The following is a 23,793-nucleotide window of genomic DNA, read 5'->3' on the forward strand; positions in this document are numbered from 1 at the left end:
GAGCCTCCTAAACCACAGCTGCACACATTCAAAAGCTAAAGCCAAAATGAAGAAGTACTGCAGCTCAAATGGGCTTTCGTAAAAAGACCAGGGTTTTGCCACCCTCAGAAGGCAAAGGTCACAGAGACTGTAGTAGACTCAGGGAGATCGTGTTGGCACTGCCCATCAGCTGGAATCCAAGCTCCATGTGAGACACAGAACAACTGTGGCAGAACAGAGGTGGGACTGAAGGCCAGGATGAGGAAAGAAACTCCTGGGCACAATAAATTATTATTATTATTTTTTTTAATATTTGCAGAAGGTTTTATTGAAATGATAGGTAGTGAGCACCAGTGCTGGCAAATGAACTATAGACAATACAAAATCTTCATTGGATTTCAAGTAAATCAAAGAGCTCCTTTTTAATATTATTGTAACTTATAATTAAATGAACATTAGGAATGCTTTTTAAGAAATGCCAATTTAAGGAAGGTAATTAGAAGGAAGAAAATCATCATTAAAGTCAAACCCAGAAGATTCTTCCACAGTCCCAAGCTGAGAGATCAATGCCCTGGATTGTCAAGAATTCTTCACCAGCACATATTATATAGTTGAGACAACCACTGTGTTCTGTTGTATTGAGTTCTGGACAGAAGTTTTGCCCCAAAAATTCATTATGTTGCAAAGCCGTAAAACCAAAATGTGGAATACTTAAGTACTGAAACCATGAAAACACAGGTGCAATGGTTTTAAAGTACAGCGACATACTCAAAAACATCATCATAAACACAAAATAGAGGTTCATGAGAAATGTTGTCATATAGTCCTTACTTGGACCTATTGATATGGCCAGTGCCATGGAACTGGCTGTGTAAGTCACCAGCATAACAGTAAAAAACATGATGAAGAAGTCCTCTAGCTCTTCTTTCAATCCTGAATTATAGTGACTCGTGGATAACCCAGCAAGTTTTTGAATGAACGTTTGATAATCCATCTAAGCGGATGCCAGAAAGAGGTGGTATGGGTGATTCTGAAGGCCAAGCTCCTCCTCTGACCTCCTGAGAGTTGATCTAATTTACCTTCTACTGTTCTGTATAGGGAGGAGTTGGCATAAAGCTCAGCTAGTCTTCCTCTCTCTTCAGCTTCATAGCCTTCTTCTTCTCTGTTTAGTGAAGCCTGGAGTCTCCAGAGCCTTCTCCCTGTTTCTGGCCTACATCAGCCAGGTCTCCACAGTCCTCTCTCTCTCTGTTTAATACAACAGAGGAGTCTGCACATACTACATCTAGAAAGAAGTCTGCAGGGTTGTTGTAGGGCTTGCAGTGGTAACCCACCGGGCCTGCGCTCTGGGTCTCTTCAGGACCCCGGGGCCTGGGTTGTCTCACTCACTCGCCGGCGGGCACTCTGGGTCTGCTACACAATAAATTATTACCCTTTGTAGCATGGCCTGTTTTAACAAACCCATCATAAGACTCTGATTAAGCCACAGAAGCTGAATATTTGCATGGAGCAAGAAATGATTACGAAGAAAAGATCTTAAGCCCTCTGGTTTCACTTATCCTACATCAACTTGAAATCACTAATTTTGAAGGTCACATGGCCAAGCAGTACAGGAGTGCGACCTATGATCACATTTGGCTGGGTTACACCTCAGAGACCAGAAGTCCACTTTTTCTGAGAACACTGAGTTCTTGAATGGGTTCACAGATATCAGGTGGGAGACTAAAATAGAAATAAAAGCCTGGGCTTCCTTGCTCCATGTTGCCTATCCCCTTTGCTAATTAATCCTTGGGTCAAAGACTACTCAGCTCATGATACAGGGTTAACTTGGCAATCACCCATAGGATCTAGTGCTGCTTCTTCTTCCATATCCCTGGGCTTTTTTCAGCAGCTCAAGTGCTTAAAACCCTTCAGTCCTACCATAAAACCAAGACGTTCATGCAGAGTTGTGCCACAACCTGTAAGAGCAAAGCAGCAGCTCCTGAGCCAAGCTGACCACCTGTTCACCCACCAAGCATAGGCTGATGGTGCCAAACACAAGGAAATCTGAGTTGACCATGACTGCCACATAGCTCAAGTCTGTCACCAAAAGAAATATCTTTTGGAACCAAGCCTTTGGCTAATGAAAATGATCAGACTTTAGTGCACCCTCAAGAAATCAGTAAAGCCTTGCTCTATTTGTTCTGGAAGCAGCAACTTGATCACTCTGCAGATCAACGCTGCCTCCCTCCAGCCAAAGCCCCTATTCGGCTGAAGCCTCTCTGCCCCACCCCATAAAGCTTTGCCTGTGCATGAGTGTGTGTGTTGGCAATATTTGCCCCAGTCTATTTTTCTACCATTTCATGGTCAAAGGATCTCTTCTGGCCAGGAAGGTCAGGATTCTGTCATCCACACAGACCTTGGGGCAGATACTGTGTAAGGATCCTTTGGGTCTTCCTGGATACCTAACCATGTGGAACATTCCTCATCTCCTGCAGCTCTCTGCTATAGCTCTGCCATTTACATTTTGTCCTAACCCTGTGGAATCCATTTGCATTACCAGTTGCACCACTTTTGGGAGACAATCCATTCCATCAATTCATTACCTGCTGCATGAAATACTCTTTCCACTGACTTGTCCTGAACTTGCCTCACTGTTCTCAGACAGTGCTATATTTCAGGATCTGATGAACAAGTCTCTGCGCATCTTATCCACACCATTTATAGTCTCATCATCTTCTGCTAACAGCCTTCGCCTTGCCAGCAGCCTTCTGATTTCTCATCATCCTGGTTGTTCTTCAGGGACTTTCTCTATCCCTGCTTTAGCCCTTATACCATGCTCCAGGCAAGAATATTTCACAGATTTAGATAAGACTAAGACTATGTCCTCAGTGGAATATTTCCCACGCTTGACAAAGGTGCAGTGCTGTCCTGGATGAAGCCCCTTGTCTTAAACTTGGACTTAGTAAACTGATGGGAACTGCCTCCCACCAGTGGATTTATGTAAGTGGTCCACATTGGCCAAAGCCGCCATCCACCTCTGTAAAGTGGGGTATCAACAAGAAAACAAAGCAAATGTAGTCAGTCTAAGCATTCAAAGTAGCTCAAGGTCAGTACCTAATTCTCCATGGATTTTCACAGTGGAGAGAGTGGCAACACTACTTGTCCAAAACACACTGATGGGAAACCAGAGGTCATAAACATTAATGTTGTAAGGGTCACTCAAAAAAGTTGAACTTGAATTTCCAGTTTTGGCCCACCAATCTGCTATTTTGGAATTTTCTTAATTAGTTTCTAATGCTCTGTGTCACTCCATTTAGAGCCCACTAACCTATTGATCACCTTCAAATATCCTTGCTGAAAACAAGAAAAATAATAAGGATTAGGCATGATGTAACAGCATTGTGGTTGCCTAGGGCCATGTATGAGTTCATAGGAGTTGGAATTTCACTGCCAACAGAATAAAAATAGTAGGTGGATGCTCAAACCTGCTTTTTCATAAAGGATGCATCATCTGTCCAGAATGAGGACATGCTGGCCTGTTGCCCACCCCTTTTCTTCTACCATAGTACATCCTCCTGGTAAAGTAACTGCCTCAAAATCCTTTGAAGCCTTGGTGATCCAGTGTTAGCAAATCCACCATCTTGCCTAACTGTGTGTCCCTGATTTGTCTGCCATGGAAGCTACTGGCTCTCATCCTAGACTTTGCTCCTCATGAACTGAGAAAGTACAGAGGTTCCACTTCATGGAGAAGCCTAAGGTTTTCCTTCTCACTGACAGCCACATGTATAAAGCTCTATGCTCAAGCTACTTGCCTCAGTTTCTCCCTATTTTCCTTTAAGAGCAACCTGGAATACCACCGAGGAAAGTGTTTTCTGTAGGAGTCAAGCAGTAAGCATCATTTCAGGCCTGTGCATCACCCTGCCCTGGAGTGAAATTCCCTCACATAGGCTACTTTCTCATCATCTGGATGAAATGGTGGTTAAGGATGGATTGTGAGGTCAGGAACACTTAAATCTGAGCTCCCCATTTCATAGCTGTGGCCTTGAGGAAGCTACTTTCCTCTTTACCTCAGGGAAAGGAGAACAATGTTGTGTTTTGTATTTTGTATTTTGTAAATGTGCAAGACTGAATGCTATCTTGCAGGTAAAGCTTCAGGAGGAAGGAGATTGCTTTCGCTAATCTTAAGTCTGCATTCAAGCCCTCTGGTCATCCCCACTCCCAGTCCCAGGTTCAGGCTGGTCTCCCTCCATGCTCTGATAGACTCTAAGTCCAGATTCAGGCTTCTGGAGTTCTATATGTATAGAGGAACCAGCTCTACATAGATAATTGTAAGTCAAGCTGTCATTGCAGACTAGCCTTACCTACTCTACCTACCTGGTTGCACACCTACTGAGGAAGGCCCCTAGATCTGCCACACAAATTGCTTCAACCCACATCCAGGCTCTGAGACTCCCTACCTGACTACTGGCTATGCTGACCATATTGGGGGACTCCTTTCCCCTTTCTTCTAATTCAAATCTAGATTGAGTTCTCTCAACCTATATTTCTCAGATTTCCTCTAATCTACCTTTGAAAGAATACTAGTTAGAGGGGTTTTGATTTTGTTTGGTTGGTTGGGTGGTTTCTCTTTCCCTAAATCTCCTTGGCATTTCTGACTAGGAAGCAGTTTTCTCTTTAGCTTTTCAACTCAGAACCATTTGGTGTTTCCTGCATAAACAGAAAGGATTCTTTTTTGCTAGTTTGTAACAGTTGGTCGCACTAGTCATTGTAACGCCCCCACACAGGGCCCAGTGGATATCACTGCCCATGCAGCCATGAGATACTCAGCCCCAGCTTAGTATGTGGGCACCTGGTACTTGGGCAACTGGCAATCGAACCAAGAGCAGATTCTTACATCTACACCATGGAAAGATCTTCCAAGACGCTCTGGGAAAGCCCTGGTTGTCCCACAACCAGCTTCCTCCGGACCCACAGAAAGCTTGGAGCAGCTGCCCTGGGTCCTCAGAGTTGCGTCTGCAAACCCGCACCCAGCTATGGCACCGGCCTTTTCCTCCGCCAGCGTTTCAGTTGCCGGAAATTAGTCCCCAAGAGATCTGAGTAAGAAGTAAATGGGAGAGTAGCTAGGTCTAAGAGGAAAGCACCCCTAGAGCTCGCTGAGCACAGCCTTTCCATCCGTCTCTGCCTCTGCCACTCCGGGGCGCAGTTTCCTTAGCGCCTTCGGCAGGGTGCTGCAAGCGCGCCTTAGGGAGCAGGGTCCCCGGGGCCTGTCTTGCTTGTCCGTCCAGTCAGGGCCTGGAGTCCTAGTCCACCCGACCTCCCACTGTCCCGGAGCCCGGCGCGCCCGCGGGGGAGGCGGCTGTCCTGAAGGAGGCGCGCTCCTCCGGGCGGGCACCGAGGGCAGGAGGCGTCACGGCGCGGGGTGGGGACTGGCGGGAAGGCGCGGCGGGCGCGGCTGGGGCGTGTGCACCCGAGTCAGGGGCGCGGGACGATCTGCTCCGGGTGGAAGGCTTGGGCCAGGCTGGCAAGGGAGCGGGAGGGACGGCGAGGCGTTTCACCTCCAGGAAATCGCGCCTGTGACCCGCAGAGCAGGACGGGACGCGGCTGCAGCGAGCCCCGCTGAGTCCCAGGTACTCGCCGACCTCCTGGGGGCGCCCAGCGCCGACTGGTCGCGGCCACGACCCCGCCCACCCCCGAGTCAGGTCACCCGAGCCGGCACCCGCGGATCCCCAGGCCACCGCGCCGCCTGGAAGCCCTTCCCAGAACCCGAAGGTGAGTTGCAAGACTTTGTGTTGTTGCCTTGTATTTTTTTTCCAAGTAACATCTTACGCTGCCCTCTGTTGGGAAAGGGACTTCCCACTCACTTCTTTCAGTTTTAGAAAGAGGAGACTGCCCTACAGAGAGGGGAAAGGGAAGGGCTACTTCTAAAAACCTTGGCTGGATCAGGACATTGGTTCTACTTGCATCCCTCCTGTGGGGGTTCCGGGCAGTCCCCCATCTGCTTCTGGGCTGAGGCCACATGGGCTCCTCGGGAGTGTGGAGTGCTCTCACTCCACTTGACCACAGCTGCCCATAGGAACAGCTTGGAGAGACAGATAGACCCACTGTCTTGTGAAAGCCGAGGCTGTGACCCTCCAGAAAACATACTGGACTGGAGTGTTTCCTTAATCCTCCTAGGTGGTGCCAACCACTCAATAAGGCCAAGAAAGTGGTCTGAGGAAAATGTGTCCTGGAGCCAAGAGTGGAGAGACCTGTGAGCTTTTCTGAGTCTTTGGGGGACTTTGTGACACAATCTCCCAACATTGTTGACTTTTTACATGGCTCCACCATCGGACCTTCTGCCACCTGTGAGGGTAGAATGGGGGACATAATAGGACCTGTTGCCTCAGGATTCCGAAGCGCTTAGTGGACTACTTTGTATAATGACACAGTTAAGGATGGATAGTAGCTGGAGTGAACACCAGCCCTGCCTAATTGAAAGGGAAACTGAAACAGAGGCCAGAAGCTGGCTTAATTGAACAGACCTCACCAGCAGCCACATGCTTGCTGACTGCAGCTGTGCCCCCTGGCTGGGGCGGGGTGAGGAGTGGGAGGCAAGGCGTACTCTTCACTCAGGTTCCTAAGAAGCCTCCTCATTCGAGGTCCTGCTGGTTAATGGAAGAACCTTGAGTTGCAAAGAACAAAACCTAAAGATAGCATTGATGCGTCTGTACCTACCCCTTTTGCAAATGGCCTGCAACTTCTACCTGAAGGATTTCACAAGAGTCTTACTGGCCTTTAAGCTAATTCAGTTCTGTCAACCACTTAGTTGGATGGGACTGTCCTTTGCCCCAGTGCTGGGCTGCAAAAGCAGCTACGTAGGAAAAATCCCATCAAGTCCTTCTTTGAGTCTAACATTCCACCTCCCCAGATGCAGTTTTAGGAAAGAGGTGAATTGCAAAACAAGTATTTTTCTGGCCTTTGTACATTGTCAGTCTTCAGCCTGTAGTGTGAAAAGATGACTTCTGCCCTTTTCTCTCCAGACTAAACTCAAGAGCATAAGGGATACTCAACAAACTATGTTGTTGATTTTATCAAAGAGGGAGGTACATCCACCCCATCCATTCATTCAGCATTACTGTACCTACTGTGCATTGGCCAACATGCTAGGGCCTTGGAATCTGAACATAGTATTGAGAATTTCCATTTTTAAGGAGCCCTAGTCTGGCAGATAGAGACCTACAGAAACAAACTACAGTTGAGAATAGCAGTAAAGGCATATAAAGGAGGGGCAGGAATTCCTTCCCCAGGAGTCACCTGGGAAGCCAACACCTCAACAGTGATGTATGACATGAATGTTGTCTTACCACTGAGTAGGATTTCCCAGAGAAATGGTGTTTTGGTCAAAGGTAACATAGCAAGTTGAAAGAACAACATTTAGTAGGAATGGTGATACTACTCCATCAAAGGTGCACTCTCTCCTGAAGCAGTGGGAAGCCACTATTTATTTGCTTTTTTTCTTGAGACAGCATCTCTATATGTAGTCCAGTCTGGCCTTGAACTTGCTATGTATTCCAGGCTGTCCTCAAACTCACAGTCCTCCTGCCTCAGCTTCCTTTGTGCTAGAATTACAGGCATGTGCCACCACACTGGATCATTTTTATTTTTTAATTGGGGAAAAGATATAGTCTAATCCTTATCAAGGCCTGTGTTTAGACAAAGAATTAATGGGGGCTGGCTTGGAGAGACAAGAAGTAGATAATGAGGACCTCCCTGAAGACAGTTTGAATAGGAACTGATGGAAGGAATGGAGTTTAGTGGTGCTTGGGAAGTAGAACCCACAGTGTCTAGTGACCAAGGGAGTGCAGGGAGGGAGGAATGAGTGAGAGAGAGGGTGGCTATCCAGTGCCATTCATGGAAATCATAAAAGCTAGAAGAGGATGTCTGGGGAGCAGATGGTGGGGAAAGGTAGCAACTAGCTCTTTAGTCGTATTTAAATTGGTTATAGCCCCAGAGGTGTCTTGGGGACGTGGAAAGTAGATGCCTGGGTATGCAAGTCTGGAGCCCAGGCAAAGGTCGAGGCAACTCCAATTAAGTTGTCCTAGCAGCTGTGCAGAAGAGTCTTGAAAACAGCCAAAGAGGCTTGTGATGGCACTGTCAGTGAGGCCATGTGAACCCTGAAGAAGCTGGACACTCTCAGTAGTGGCCCCTACTGGCATTATTTTCATATCAGATGGAGGAATAACTCTCCCTACCTTCCAGGCTTTCCTAAGATGCCTGGCAGGATAATTCCTAAAATGGTGAAGAGAATTCTGGGGTAATGGCATACAGTTAGTACAGTTGTGTTTAACTAAATGAGTGACTCCTCAGGAATCAGCTGAAAAGTGAACATATTAGCTCAGTTATAAGATCTGCCAAGACCTCTCCAGAACTCATACCCAAATCTTTATAGTCACTACACCTGTGAGGGAGAGTCCTGCTTTCATTATAGCAAGGAGGATGGCCTGCTTGGACAGATCTTACAAAATTCTTTGGGTCTGGCTGCCAACATCCTGATTAGGATCTTATGCGACATGAATGGGGAAAAACCTTAAATCTGGAGCTAGGCAGATGTGGATTCAGTTGCTGGCTTGACCACTTATTACCTGCCCTTGAACAAATCTTTGAAGCTATCAGTTTCATTTCCGTCATATTTAAAATGAGTATAATTATTATTCATCAGGGCAGTGGTTAGAATCAGAACCCCATTGAAAAAGAAAGTACACTTAATGTGCTACATAAATTGTGAGGCTCTATGAAAATGTAAAGGGTTTTATTATTGTTACTAATCTTACCTCTTAAAGCTACCCATCTCAGATGGGCTGTGTGTGTGTAGGATCTGGACAGCATCAGAAGCTCACACTTGCAGCTTTTCAATCGCTTAAAATATTTTAAGACAGTAATGATCCAAGGTTCCTTCCATCAGATCGGTGATAAGCATCTGCTCTGGTCAGCACCCTAAGAAGCCACTGCTGTGCTAATACCCATGTATGCTGGTTGTTCATTGCACAACTACTCCTGGGAGCTCAAGGGGCTAAAAGTGCCAAGATTCCACCTGCTAGGCCATGGACCCACCCCACTTGCAGCTGAACCCACCTGGAGGGGATGCTGTTTTCTAATTCTTATCAAGGTGCTTGTTAAACCCACACAGTTTTCCTGAATCTGAACATCAGTTGACGTCTTACGTTCACAGCTGTCCCTCATTCCAGCCAGGGACATCTGCTAGATTCCAACCCAGCACAGCTCAAAGTTTATGCCACCATCAAAATTTTTCAAGTAAACAGAATTCTAGTAGAGGCTGGCTGTTGTCAAAGAAGAGGAAGTAACTGCAGATTGAGAGACTTCAAATGGAAAAAACACTTTAGAGATGAGCCAGCCCCACCCCCTCATTTTGCAGATGAGCAAACTAGGGCTCTAGGAAAGGAAATGTGTGCCCAGTTACACAGCTGGTTAATGGAGTCACCGCAATGCAAGCTCCATCTCTTCCTGCTCAGGAATACCCAGTACCATCTGGAGTCCCATTTCCTGGATCTCCCCCTCCCGCCCCCAACTCACACACACCGCAGGACACAAGCAGATACTCAAAGGTAAAATGGTAAAAATGGAAGGAAGAGGTTGAACCTTCCCAGCAGCCCCTGGGGCAGCCCTGGTGCACATCCAGCAGAAATGCAGGTAGATCTCATCCATGAAGACAGCCTCCAGAACACACCTGTACTTTCTGTTTCTTCAGCTTCAATCCTTAATTTTCTCAGGATTTATCCAAGTCACCTCAAGAGAAGGGCACACAGAGTGCCTTAATTAGCTAAAACCCTCACAAGGGTTCATCAGACAGGTCCTCTGAATTGTTTGGCCTCAGAGATTAGGTGTTGGAGACTAGTGCCTGAGTCAGCTTTACACCCCAAATACCAATACATACCTTACCGATGATGAGAAAGGCACCAGGTGAACAACCTGTACTGTGGAACAGTTTCCGTAAGAGAGAGATAAGGACAGGAGCAAAATAAACTTTTTTCCCTCTCCAGACAGCAAAGGGAGACTCTGCAGCAAGTTCTTTGAAGAGCAGTTCCTAGGGTAGCAGGAGAGCTCAGGTGTCTGGTGTCCCCACATCAGTCTGAGCCATCTGACCAGACCATCAACTGGGGACCTGGGTGGATACTCAGTGGAGGCTGGGAAGGGGAGATGAGCTCTAAAATGACCCACACACAAACACAAGAGTCATTTCTCAGGCACAACTCCCAAGGGACCATGGCAGGGTTGAGACCAGTCCCTGCTCCCGGGAAGAGATTAGCTCCCATAAGTGTATGCTGGTTGCTCCATGGAGTTTGTCTCTAAGAAATGAAAGAAAACATAGCCATCACTATATTTCTTGGCCAAAATTGAAGATCGTCCTTCTGTGACACTGCAGAATTGCTCTTAATTATCTCGAACTCTCTCTCGCCATGGGAGGGATCTTTCATTTCGGAGTTTTTCCCCCTCAAATATGACCCTCATTTCCAGACGAATAAATTTAAGGAAAGTCCACCAGCAACTTCACTTAGTTTTCTGGGCAAATCAGAAAAGAAAATGGGCCTAAAAGAAGGAAAAATATAGAAGAGTAATAGAACAATTGCATGTCATAGAACTTGTAGTCTAGATTGTCCTGAAAAAGAAAGAGTTGGCAGTCATGGGCTTAGAGAAAGGCGTGATGTGTCCAGCCTGGGGTCCATGGGCGGTACATGCCTCGATTGCTCATTGCCTGGCTGCACTGAGTGGAAAGGAATTGTCTTAGGCTGCATATAAAATATATAATGTGGTTAATGTGTATCAGTAACATAGCTTCTTTGAAAAAAAAAATGTTCATTGTACCACAATCGTGTCCAACCCACGAGCCAAAGAGGGAAATGGTGTGAGGATTCCATTAACTTTAGCAATGGGGGAGCAGCAAGACACAGGAGACATGCTGCACATCCCTCTAAATGACATGTGACCGCGTCTGTCCACTGTGAAGAAGAGCAATTATCGCTGCTCTGTGAGTCTGGAGCCGACTTGTTCTTTCCCTGACCCAAGTAAGGTGCTGAGTCTGCATCCTTCTGCTTGTGGCTTGTAATCTTAGAATCGTAGGTGCCTCCCCTGGAGGCACCAAGTGCCGGCTGTCAGAGTCCCTCTGCCTGTCGTCATCAGCAAGCCAGAGCCCAGGCCATAGCCTGCAAGCTCCAAACACGCACTCGCATACCTGACCTGACAGCACCCCAGGAACAAACGCCAGAGCCCAAGTGACCCTTCCAGTGATTAGAAGCCCAGGGTAAGCAGATGTCCATTTCAGAGTGAACACCAGGCTCTCAGTAGCCATTGACTGGCGGAGATGCTCAGACTCTGAAGCTGACACAGATGATAGCCATGGCTGGCCCCCAGCCACCAGGTTGTCTTGTCAGCCAGTCACAACATGTGTTGGATTCAACATTATGCAGGAGAAATTCCAAAGCCAACAGCAAATATGCTGCTCTTCGGGCCAGGCCTGCATTGGCCTGGCTATTAAGCCCATTTTTTATAAATGACAGTGGTCTCCACAGCTGCCTCAGTCTCTCCCTCCTGACTTGTAGCATCCCCTCCTACCCAGGCCCACAATCTTCTGGGCAGCACTTGCCAGTACAGCGCAGCAAGGCCTGGTTTAAAGCATCCAGCCTCCTTCCATGACCACCTATGCCACCCGTAATGGAACCTTACTGGGAAGGGAGAGCACCCTTGCTCTCCATACCCCTAGACGTAGCCTGCTCTGTGCTATTCCAGTGTCCAGATTAGTAACTGAGCCCCTGCCCTGCAGAACGTCTGGATCAGGGCCTTTGCCAGGGCAGCGTGAGAGCAGCGCTGTGCCAGGTTCCAGGGGTCCACGCTGACCTCCAGTGCTCTGCTCTCCTAAGTCTGCATGAGGAAGCCAGAGCGGGGCTCTGCCCATTTCGGGAGAAGGATGGCACAGCTCTCCAGATGTGGCCATGGAAAGAATACCTCACTTCCAGCCAAAGACCCTGCATCCTCCCACACTGTCTAGGACAAGGACAAGGGAGAGACATAGTCACAGGGCATGTGCCACCCAGAGAAGAAAGTCAGATGCTCCTGACCAACATTTTCCAGGAATAAGCTTTTGGTGGTTTGAAAAAAAATATTATTCCTGCAAGGTGGGGCCTCAAAGTGAGGGAAAAGCACTTAACCACTGGGTGTGTGGCCATCTAATATTTGCTATGGGACTGAATTAATAGACACCAACAAGAGCTGTAACATCATGTTATGGTTCTAAATGATTAATAAGAAAGGCTATTCCATTCTATACCATGTAAAATTGGTCAGTTTTTCCTGAGATTTTGCATTATCCCTTCCTGTATTTTTTATTAAGCTGAAATTCACATTATATAAAATGAACCACTTTAAAGTGCAAATTTCATTGTCATTTAGTATGTCCACAATGCGGTGTAGTCACTGCTTTCATTAGTCCTACAATACTGTCTTCCTCCCAAATAAAACCCCTTCAGGAGCTTCTCCTCATTGCTTCCTCTTTTCAGGCCTGGCAGCCATCCACCTGCACTCTCTCCCCATGGAGTTACCTATTCCAGGTGCTTCCTATCAGTGGCATCAGATACTGTGTGACCTTCAGTGCGTGACTTTTTCATTTTGCATAATAGTTCTAAGGTTCATCTGTGTTGTCATATGTGTTGGTACTTTATTCCTTTTTACGCCTGTGCTGTGTACACACCACAATTTGCGGACCCATTCACTTGATGAACATCGGAGCAGTTTTGATCTTTTGACCCTTGTGCATAATACTGTTGCCAGCAGGTGCCCACAAGGATCTGGGTGCCTCTTTTGAATTATTTGGGACATATGCCAAGGAGTGAAACTGTAGAATCATATGGTGATTCTACATTTAACTGTTCCACAGACTGCCAACCTGCTTTCCTTTCCCCTATATCTTTACCAACCTACTTAGCCATTCAATGTCTCTTCTTGAAAATAATATACCTATTAATATATTCCTGTGCCTGGGCCTTTATTATGCCTTTGATCTTAGGCTTTCAAAAGTAGAGTTGTTGGACTGCTTGAGAGAAAATATTTGGGATAAACTACAACTTGTTGGTGTAACTGAATAGGAGCCAAGGGCAATATGTATAGGGTCCTGCATGCATGCTGGCTGTCGAATGGAGCCCTTGGCCTACCTCCTCTTAGCTAACCCTCAAGACAACTCCACAGAGGATATACTGCCAGCGCACCCACTTGACAGACAAAAAAAACGAGGTCTCTACCAAGGCCCAGGTGCTTTCCCCCTGAGTTCTACAAGGGAGTGCTCATACAAAGAGGCTACTACTGATTATACATGAGAAGCTGTCCAGTTTCTTGGGAGCTTACAGTCTGTGTTGGCAGGATATTCCTGGGCACAGAATCTGGCAAACTAGCTACTGATTAAATGTAGGTTAAGGAATATATACAGTTCTTCACATGGGACTTCGATCGATCCCCTGTCACACCATACGGGACTTCAGTGCCTGGCACCTATATTTCAGTTCAGTGGCTTTTCTCAAAGAAGACCTGAGCTAGGAATCAGGAAAGGGTGCAAGACAAAGCCTAAAATGGCCTTTATTGTTCTCTGTACCTCTGAATGGCTCTGTGTACATGAGAAGAGAACAGGAAGGAGCGGAACAGGAGGGCCTTCGGATGGCATTGTGTGTGGTCCTTCCATGCTCAGAGATGAAACTGTAGAGCAGCGTGGGATCCGAAAGAAGAAATGTGCGGGCAAACCTTCTTCTAAAACCATAAGTTCTCCAGGCCATCTCAAGGTCTCCTTACTCCTGCAGACTCAGAGCTTATGGCCGCACAGGTCCTGCGGCAATTCACTGCAGCCAGCCCTGCTGGAGAAGCAGTAACTTCCCAGAAAGGTCTAGACTCTCGCCCCTCTTTCCCACGGTTGGAGAGATCTGGGCATGTCACCTCCAGTTGTCATTTTCAGCTCCTCTTTGCAGAAAGAGAATTATAAAATTCTTAAGAGGCCTGGTGGCCTTGCTCGGGATGCAGAAGTTGCCCCAACATGACTCTAGCTGCATTTTTAAAACACACAATGGTAAAACAAAACAAAGCAGGGACAGACTCTGCCCTCAGGGACCTACCACCCAGGAACCTGCAAGCACCTAACTGCTAGTCCCTGTCCTCTTTCTTAGAGCTGTGAGAAACAGCCTCTTCCCCGGGATGAATGTTCTGGGTCTCTGCTCCCTAGTGCCATTGTCTTGTCACATACACCTGGGCTCAGAACTGTACTGTTCGGGAATTCCCATCCCCTGCTTTGTCCCTGCTCAGGTGCTCCCCAGATGGATAACCTAGTTACTGGAGCTGTAATTTGTTGCCTTAGGCTACAATTCAAAAGGTGATAGTTTCTGTTCCTGTGGTACCCAGGCTCTAAGCCTTGTGCCCTTACCTCCTGCCTGCTCCCTACTCTCCTACCCCATGGGCTGGCCCAGAATAGATACTCAGATTGCCAGCAATGAATATGGTATCTTGTCCCTGTAGGGGTAGCATATAGTTTCTAATTCTAGTTAAAGAGCTCTAGTTTCTAATTCTAGTTTTTTCCCATTCTCCCAGGCCATAACCGGTCAGTCATGAGTCAGTCAACAAATATTTATAGGCCTCAAACATTTGCATGCTGTACTAGACATTGGTGATAGCCAGAGGAAAAAGTTTACAAATGACTTAGTGTCAAGTGGGGAAGTAGACATGAATAGCCTCTGTAGTATCAGGAAAAAATCATGTTTCAGGCCTTGTCTAAGAGGTGAGATGGTAGTAAAGGTAAAGGAAAGAGATTTTCAAGGAAGATGGTCTCAGTGTAACAGGTGATTCCAGAAAAAGGCCTTTAGATACCGAGTCCTTTTTCTCTCTCACCTCTACTTCTGGGAGCTATATAGGAGTCAGTCTTTGCTCACTCATATATACACTTCTCATTGGCTATGAAAAACTGAAAGGCCACTGTCCATGACACACACAGAAGTCATCATTGTGTTCCCTCTGTGCCCTGGAACTCCTCACCATTGGACCATAGGCATCACCAGCCCAAAAGCCCACAGCGAGCCTGATGGATAAATCTAGCATTCACTGAACACATACCCAGTATCAGGAACTGTTTCAACTATATTACATGCATTCATCTTACATCCACAACAATCTTAGCATAGAGGGTCTATTATTCTTCTTTTATAGTTCAGTAAACTGAGGCATAGAGAGGTAAAGAGGATCGTCAATTAGCTAGGGAAAGCAGGGCAGATAGCTCAGAGGTCTAAGCATCTGCCTGACAAGTGTGAGGACCCGGGTTTGATCCCCAGAATCCCAGTTACATTATGCAAGCCACCACAACCAGGCATGGTGGTACATGCCTATAATCCCAGCACTGGGGAGGCTGAGACAGGAGAATCACTACAAATCCAAGCTGTGTAGTGAAACCCTGTACCAAATGAATTTTTTAAAAAATTAGCTAGGGAGTGCTGAGGCCAGGATTTGACTTGGGCTACTCCATCGAAAAGGTTGGTGCAGGTGCTGTAAGAGCAGAGGGACAATGAAATGTGTAAATTAGAGAACTGTAGATTGAATGAAGTCCATTCCTGGGTCACATGTACCTTGTGGGCTTCCCATTTGCAACCTCAGATCTAGGTTCATTCATCTTGAGGCAAAAATCCTATGAAGTATTTGCAATCCTGTGCTACACATTGGCAGTGTTGCTTCACATGAGATGTGAGTCTCAGTGTGTCTGCGTGTGTGTATGATAGAGAGACAGAGACAGAGAGAGGAAGAGAGAGAGAGAAAATAGCAAAAAGAAAATAAAGAGATGCCTTTGAACCAAGCTTTGGTTACCCAGAGCCCTGTAACAGATTCAACGTTAGGATTATCACCAAGCTGAAGGATATAGAAAGAGCTGAAGTATGGTTAGGGTGGGATGAAGGCAGGAGATAGCTCATTATTCATTCCTGTTTTCCTTGACACAGTAATCTACCTTCTTGGTCAGCCATGAAAAGTAGCCCCTGAAGGTCATTAGACCAAGTCAGCACCAGCCACCTCTCACGTTCAGCCCAGGGAGTTCAATATCCCTGGCCGTTCAGGTCATAATACCTTCTGAGGTGTGGAGGGAAAGGAAATTTCCCAGTAACCGTCCTCCTCCATGGGCCACAGCCTGGAGGAATGCCTGCCTCATGCCAGGCTGCTCCCTGGAATGCCCTGGCATTCAGAGAAGCTGCTAGAGACCGGCCAGGGAGTGGACGGCTGGAGGAGGGCGCTGCTTGAATGTTGCCATGGTAACAGGGGGAGGCTGGAACCCTCTAGATCTGGGCTGGAGCCTGGGCCATCTTGATTGGATGTTTCCTCTGAGCCACATGTGCTGTCTTGAGCAGCCTGGCATCTCCTTTCTTTCTCTTCCTTGGCACTTTTTAAGAGCCTAACCACTCTACAGGTGCCCACTCAAATCTCACCCTCTGTTAAGGCTTCCCTCAGAGCCTCATGGGAATTAATAGCTCCCTCCTTGCTCTTCCCATAAGGCTGTGTTTGAACTTCCTGTGGGACATTCAACTAGTCTTGCCTGTGCTCTTTCCATCGCTCTAACAGAAAACAAATTCCTGGAGTCCTGAGTTTCTGCCTTTCATTCCATTTTGAATCCCTTATCCAGGTAGCTGGAGAAGATTTGACTTCTCTTTGTGCAATATTATCTAGGAAACACTCAGCAAAGAAAAGTGACTCGTGCCTAGTAGGTGCTAAACAATCGTGACCAGGACTGAATGACCAGTTGCTACACTACAGGGAGTAGAAGTGGCAGTTTGTGGCTCCCTTGGCCTCAGACAAGTCAACTGCTGAGGCTCTGGGAAGAGAGAAAGGGAAGGAAGGCAGGCCTCCCTTCTAGGAAAAGCCAGGGTGACCCTTTCTCAGGGAGGGTAGTGAGGTAGTGAGCTGCGGAGCACAACCCCAGAGCATACCTGACTCAGCTGGCTCGGCAGCCAGAGGTCACCAAAAGGCCATCAATTGAAGAACACTGAAATGCCCAGAATGTAGCCAATAAAGACTTTCCAAAAATACGGCACTTTCACTTCCAAGCGATATCATCTTGGTATTCATTTTGGCACCCGTGAGAGCAGGGCCAATGTCCACGGAGGCCAGTGGCGTCTGAAGTGTGCCTACCCTCTAATGTCCTAAAATACCTTGGTAACAGCATGTTCCCCAGGCTCAAAGAGTTCGCCAAACCCCAATTACTGAATTTCAGAAATACTGCATTCCTGAGTATCTTCATTTTCTGACTGCATTTAGTATGTGTTCATAGAGAGCAGTGTGCCAGTGTGGGTGGGCCTGAGATATTCAGGGGCAGGAGAACTCTCACATCACCTTTTAATATCTGGGAGACCTAGGACAGGTCATTTAGTTTTAGAGAGCCTCGGGTTTCTTATTGATAAAAGTTTAACAGATACTTCTCCAGGACAAAATATGTCCTAGATGTTAGGGAAGCTGTGATGGGAACAGATTCCATGTTGAAAGGAAGAAAGATGATTAAATAAGAAATTACCCTAATGCGGTGGGTTGTGGTCCTAGGGCAGGTCTGATGAAGGACACAGAGCAGACCTCTGATGTTCAGTAAGATCAAGGAAGGCTTCCCAAGAGGAACAAGTTTTCCGCTGAGCCTCAGGGGAAAAACAGAGACCAAGAAACTCTGTGGCTAAGGTGGAGCTGGGGTGATAGTCGGGGAACAATTGTGGTTCCACCTACACAAGTTGGTGTGAGGCCCCCAATCAAAAGGAGACCCACAAATCTCTGAGAGTTTGAGAAATGAAGGTTTTGCCAACTGTGACAGGATTGGCAGCCACCAGTGGCTCTCCTTTTTCTTGCTTTTGAATAGTTACTGGAGTGCAGACAGACCCTATTCACCTGCTCCTGACTACTGACCAGCTCCACAGTTCTGAACAAATGCTTGCTCTTTAGAGCCTGTGTAGCAGGACAAGAGATCCCTCCCTGTTTCAACTACAGTGGATCTAAGGGAGAAGTGTTTGCAGGAGCTTTTTAAAAATTCAAATGAGCTGTAGTGGCTGCTCCTAGTAGAACATTCCCCAATCATAAATTAAACCAAGCCCATTCGTGTGTCAGTTGGGACTGGAGATGTGATTACGTCAGTGTTTTTACCTCCTGGCTCCCATCCCCAAGGGATCAAGAGATAAATAACAGATTCATTCTGATTGGTTTGGTGATATTTCATTTCAGGTCATAATCAGATTTTGTCCAAAGGAGAAAGTATGCTATTAATAAAAAGGTTTTTCTTTGGTTGCAATATCTGTGATTATTCTGTCCAGCTGGTTAGGGCGAACTGCCATTGAGCCCCAGGTTGGCGGGCTTAATCCTGCATAATCCCAAATTCTGGCAGTTATGGCTGAGGTTAGGTAAGAGTATGTAGAGACTGAAACTAAATCTCAGCTACTCACGACTTTTGGGGGCCACTGTGTCCAGCCTACCTGAAGCCTTCAAAGCCACTGCGACATTACCAATCTTGTCGTCCCACCTCCTTTCTAGCTCTTTCTCAGGTTTCTTCACTGCCGCTGGCCTCCAGCTCTGGGCCCACCGGCCTCTGCAGCCAGCTTCCAGTCCTGTCCTCCCTCAAGCAGTCTCCCTTTCCTGCACCAGCGTTCCCAGCCCTCCCTCCACATGACCACAGGCAGCACAGGGGCCAACACAGCCTCCGTCTCCTCCACGCCAACCTTGATCTCGCTCCTTTCTAGCACTGCATGATTTCTGGCACTTGCTTCTGTTTACTTTAGCATTTAATTACTCTTTTTAATTGCAAACCATTTCCAGGTTATGAAAATTTCATCTGGAATTATTATTTGGCTCACACAGTAACACTGGCCAGTGAATGAAGTAATGTAATTACTACCTTCCCACCTTAGAGATGGGGAACTTGAGGCATATGAAGCCCCATGACCAACCCCACTATCTGGCTAAGCAGAGCAGGACTTATGGTAGTCTAAGCTTTATAAAGAAACTGCATTAAGATAAGAACTAGGTCAGACACTTCTTTTCCCCCTTGGCACCATGTGGATCATATAGTAGATACTTAACTAAAATTTTCTGAAATACAATCCATCTCGGACTACAGGGGAAATAATTCAAATGGCATATTTTACTGAGAAAAAATAATTCATTATTACTAGTTTTATGAGCATCTTCAGGTATAAAGAACAATATGTTTGCTGCATTGTTGTTGTTACGGTAGCTGACATAAGGTAGACTCATGTACTCAGTACAGAGCTCCCCACCGCGACCCAGGGGGTCATCAGAGGCAGCCAACAATGCAGTTGCACTCCTTCTGCCCTGGGGAGCAGCCCCGCCGCCTCCTGCAATGGACGGAATGTGCTTGTCAGAACTTGCTCAGCAGGATGGACATGCTGCGCCAGCTCTTGAAAGCCTGGAGTCCCTGTGCACCTGGAGGACCCAAGTCACCTGCACAAAGCCAGCAATGAGCCTCAGCTCCCGAAGCACCTGCACAAAGCCAGCAATGAGCCTCAGCTGTCCTGGAGAGGGGCGAGAGTGGCATCTACCCAGGCATTTTGGGTTGAAGGCATGACAACCTCTCACCTTCCAAGCAAATTTTCTGAGAATTTCAGGCCAATGTGAATACTGCAGACACATAAAAGTGACATTGTTTTTTATTTGCCATGCTGCTTCATGGAGTAATACTGACTGTCCCTCAGAATACTCATGCAGTTCCCAGCAGCCCAGGTGCACATTCTCAGGCCTTTGACCTAAGGACCTGGGAGGGGGGACTTGTCTGCTTGCCTCCAGCTGTTTATTTACTTTAGGAAGTATGTGCATTTGGTCAAATATTTAGAATGGTTCCAAAAGACTAAGAAAAGCCAGTCTCCTTTCCAGCACTATCCTCAGCTTTCTTCTACAGAGGCACCACCCCTTATCATTTTCTTGTGCACTCTAGATTTTTCTCCAAGTTTGGAGATAAAGAAAATGAGCCAAAAGCAGCAGAGTGACTTTCCTAAGGACACACACTGAGTAAGTCTTTCTTCTCAAACTAGAGTCTCCCTGACAAGTGTGGCTCTCAAACTGTTTTTAGCCAAAATCAGGCTCATGGGAGAACTTACAAGAACATAAGCAAAACTAGGCTTCTTGGAGAATGGCGCTTCAGCCAGGGAGAGGAAGAAGTCTGGGGACCTTGAAGAGATCAGGGAAAGTCCAAAGCCAGTGGGACTTAGGGGCAGCAGTCTATGTATGAGGAGGTGACTACCTTCAATGCACCCCAAACCATCTGAACTCCAGCGGCTGCAAAGAAAGGAAGCCCACGAAAGGGTGCTGCTTGCCTGCCATGGATGATGCGGCCAGATCCCGCATTAGCTTACTCATACACATTTGGTGCATGCATCCACTACTAATTATCAAAACTATGGAAAAGAAGAAACCTCCATGCAATGTTGGGAATGCGGACTTAAACCCATTTGGAGAGAAAACAAGTTCAGCTTCAGTCAACATCACCTCCCCTGTGCAGCCCTGGGGACAGAGGCGCAGCCCACAGCCTGGGGACTCTGCAGTTTGCCACACTGCACAGACCTCTGAGATGAGTTAGTACTGAAGTGAGAATACTTCCCTCCACTCCCTCCGTCTGTGATTTGGCCTTAGTGTTTTAAGAATATTACAATAAGGTAGTGTTTGGCTTTTAATGGCCCTGAACTTTTGTTAACATTAACCGAAGAGAGGAAATAGAGAGGAAACAGAACTGTCTCTGCGCATCTCTGCACTAGGTTCTCAGCTGCCTAAGTGCATATTGTTGCCACTCCACTAGTTTTCCACTATTCCAGCCTGTACCCTTCTCTGTCACCACTGAGAAAAGAAATGTCAGTTGTCCTGTTACTGCTGCAAAGTTTGCAGAGCTCTGAATTTCTGTTTCTCCTATTAAAGACAGTGATGCAACTTTTAATTTAAAGTCTTATTTTTAATTGTCACCTTTGTGGGCGACCATGGCTCACACAAGGGTTTGGTTGTCCTCTTGATTTTTCAAAATCCACTCATTCTCTCCCAGAGGCTGTGATGTTTGAGGACTTAGGTATCCATGGCTGGAGTTACCACTCAGAACAGAACTTTCCTTTCATTTGTGAAAAAGGCACCGCCCCATGGCAGCCATTCCTAACTGACGGATGACCGCAGAGGCTCACACTTTCCAAAAATAAAGCTTCACCTAGTCACTTTACCACACCCATGAATATCGGCTCCAAAATCTACCCCACAGTCTTGAGCAGTAAAAATGAGGGAGAGCCGACTAAGCAAGGTCTTGCACCGTAACCATGGCTACAGGTTTTATTAGCACTAATACCAGGATGTGGTCAGATTGGATGTATACAGAAGCATGAGCTGTATCAGAGTGTGTGCTCATAAATTTCTCCTCATTGGAAACACAGCTCCTGATGACTACAGCTCGTGAAAGACCTGAGGGGAAGCGAGGGAGGGGTAGGAGGGCAGAGAGTCGCATCTGTAAAAAAAGCTTGGTGTTCTAATTTTAGTTTTAATTCAGCTTTTTAATATTATCCCCTAACATACCACTGCCTTGCAGTTAGACTGCAGTTTTCTTTTCCTTTCTCGGTGTTCTTTCACAAGTTTTGTCTGTTCTTCACAACCATCTTGAGAGATATCCAGGTTGGGTAATAACCTCATTTCTTAGATGAGAAAGGGCTCAAGAAGCTTAACTGATTTTGGCCAAGGTCAAAGTCATAGAGAACAGAAGAGGACCGTGACTGCGTCCTCTGACTCCTTGCTCAACATTCTTTCTATGCTCCCACCCCACGCCCCCTGCACCAATACCTAACGTGTACTCCTTCCTCTTGCAAACCTCCCTCATCTTTATCATTTGTCTGAAGAGCCCGAGACCAAGGTCGGTCAGTCAGATTGGATACACAGCTGCTAAGAAAGGCTGGCCTTGGTCCTCAAGTATATTTTTCAAGTCACTGTGTGACTGATAAGTGTTTGCACAGAGAATAGGCAGTGTTGCCCTTCTCCTGAAGGCTTTAAAATCCAGGGGCTGCAAGCGTCAATGGTCTGCAGGGATTGGGGGGGTAAGTAGGACTGGGTGGAGCTGGCAAGACAGGGTTAGGCAGCAGCTTTATGGAAAGTTGTGTGTCCATGAGGGAAGTGAGTGTGCCCACATTTTAGGACTGAGGCTGAGAATTTTATATGAAATCAAAAGAGGCAGAAAAATACTTTAAAAAATAAAAGCACTTGCATGTTACACACAGCTCTTGGGCTGCCAGTGAGTGCTACACCTACTCCAAGGAGTTTCCCGCCCCTAATGCCCATCACCCTTGTCCTAGGTGATGTTGCATTGCCCTTCTGTACTGGCATGCTTAGTCTTAAATCTGAGCTCCTCGGGACCACATTAGCCACCAAATCGGACATGCCGGTGACAGTTTTCAGATGTTGGGAGATGAATGCTTGGGCAAGTACACTGTACTCCTGCGAGTGGTGGCTGTATAGTGAGTCACTGCAGCAGGATCATAGAACTCTTAAAGGACTAAATTCAAACCTTATTTTGCGTAAGTATTCCGTGCTCTTGGGCGCGTTTCCTATTCTCTGACAGCCTCAGTTTTGTCTTCTGTACAATGGGGACAAAAAGGTTTCCCCTGAGTTGTTTGCATGAGACATTGTAAAGTGTTGATCACACATGGAGATAAGAACTAAACAAAGACCCAATGAATGGTGGCTTTTGATTCAACAGATGATTGCCTGCTCTTGTAAAAGGCAGTAAAACATTTGCTAGCCCTTTGTTTTGAGGCGTTGACCTTTTGAAGTCTCAAGTTAAGAGAGTTGGGCCAGAGGAAAATATGGGAGCATTCTAGCTGAAAGGAGAAGGAGAAAGTTGGTGCAATGGGCGCACAAGGCCCCCCTAGGAAATTAGATCCTGGAAGTCAGGAAGGCTGAGAGAGCGAGCCGCAGCTGGATGACTGGAAGCAAATGAGCACTGAAGCAAGGAGAGCAGAATGCATCTGCCCAAGGCCCCGGACAGTCCACTTGCCCTCTAAGCCAATTCAGTGAATACTGATCAAGCTCAGGACAAAATAATTCATGAATGAATAGATGTCACTACCTTGCATAGAATATGAGTCATATACTAAAGGTGCTTTACAGTTTCCAAGTCATTGTAAGGCACCCACTTTGAAATATACTTAACTTCCTGCTTCACACACAGGATTTCATTTGCTCCACCCAGAAAGTCACCGATTCATTCATCCATTCATCAAATACTCTGGCATACATTTGACTAGGCACAGTGCCAGAAAGTAACACAGTCAGTGGATAGAATGTGGGATCCCACGATGCCACTACCTCCATCCACAGAAAAGACAACTGTGCTCTCAGTGTTTACATGAATATTCCTAGACCCCACACTGTTTTCCTGATGGGGGCAGAATCTTTGGCTATAAGTTTTCTGGTTTATGGAAAAAATTAAGAAATTCCCTTAATGATCTCAGGGAGGTAAGTAGGAAAAGGACACTGGTTTCTAACAGCCTGAGACATTGTGTTCCTTTGTGTTTAGCATGGTTGTGATTTACAGGGAATTCGAGAGACACCGTTTCCCATGCTTATGCTAAAGGAGGGAGCCAGAAAGGATGAATTATTCTTGGAATCTATGACCTGGATCCTTTGGAGACAATATAATTGAGGATGAGAAAGGTAGAGAAGAAGAAGAGAACAGGAAAAGGAAAAGATAATAAAGGATTAGAAATTCCCTGCACTTTATTTTTCCATAAGAGGAAAATCAAAGGAAGTCCAAATGAAAATCTTTTTCTTTTTCTT

At 46.5% G+C, this 23,793-nt stretch overlaps 1 protein-coding gene and 1 pseudogene across 2 annotated transcripts in view; one reads left to right on the forward strand and one right to left on the reverse strand.

The window, feature by feature from the left end:
• Positions 1–558: 558 nt before the first annotated feature.
• Positions 559–6,496, reverse strand: LOC101578589 (annotated as a pseudogene).
• Kiaa0040 (KIAA0040 ortholog) overlaps positions 5,414–23,793 on the forward strand; it is a 33,787-nt gene continuing 15,407 nt past the window's right edge. The window contains exons 1-2 of one of the 2 annotated variants that reach the window (XM_023710369.1): positions 5,414–5,727; positions 6,133–6,208. The gene's annotated coding sequence lies outside the window, so the exon portion shown is untranslated. The remainder of the gene's footprint in view (positions 5,728–6,132; positions 6,209–23,793) is intronic. The other variant, XM_023710368.1, reaches the window with a different exon arrangement.

This window comes from Octodon degus, unplaced genomic scaffold (assembly GCF_000260255.1).
Source record: "Octodon degus isolate 3935 unplaced genomic scaffold, OctDeg1.0 scaffold00017, whole genome shotgun sequence".
Taxonomy (NCBI): domain Eukaryota; kingdom Metazoa; phylum Chordata; class Mammalia; order Rodentia; family Octodontidae; genus Octodon; species Octodon degus.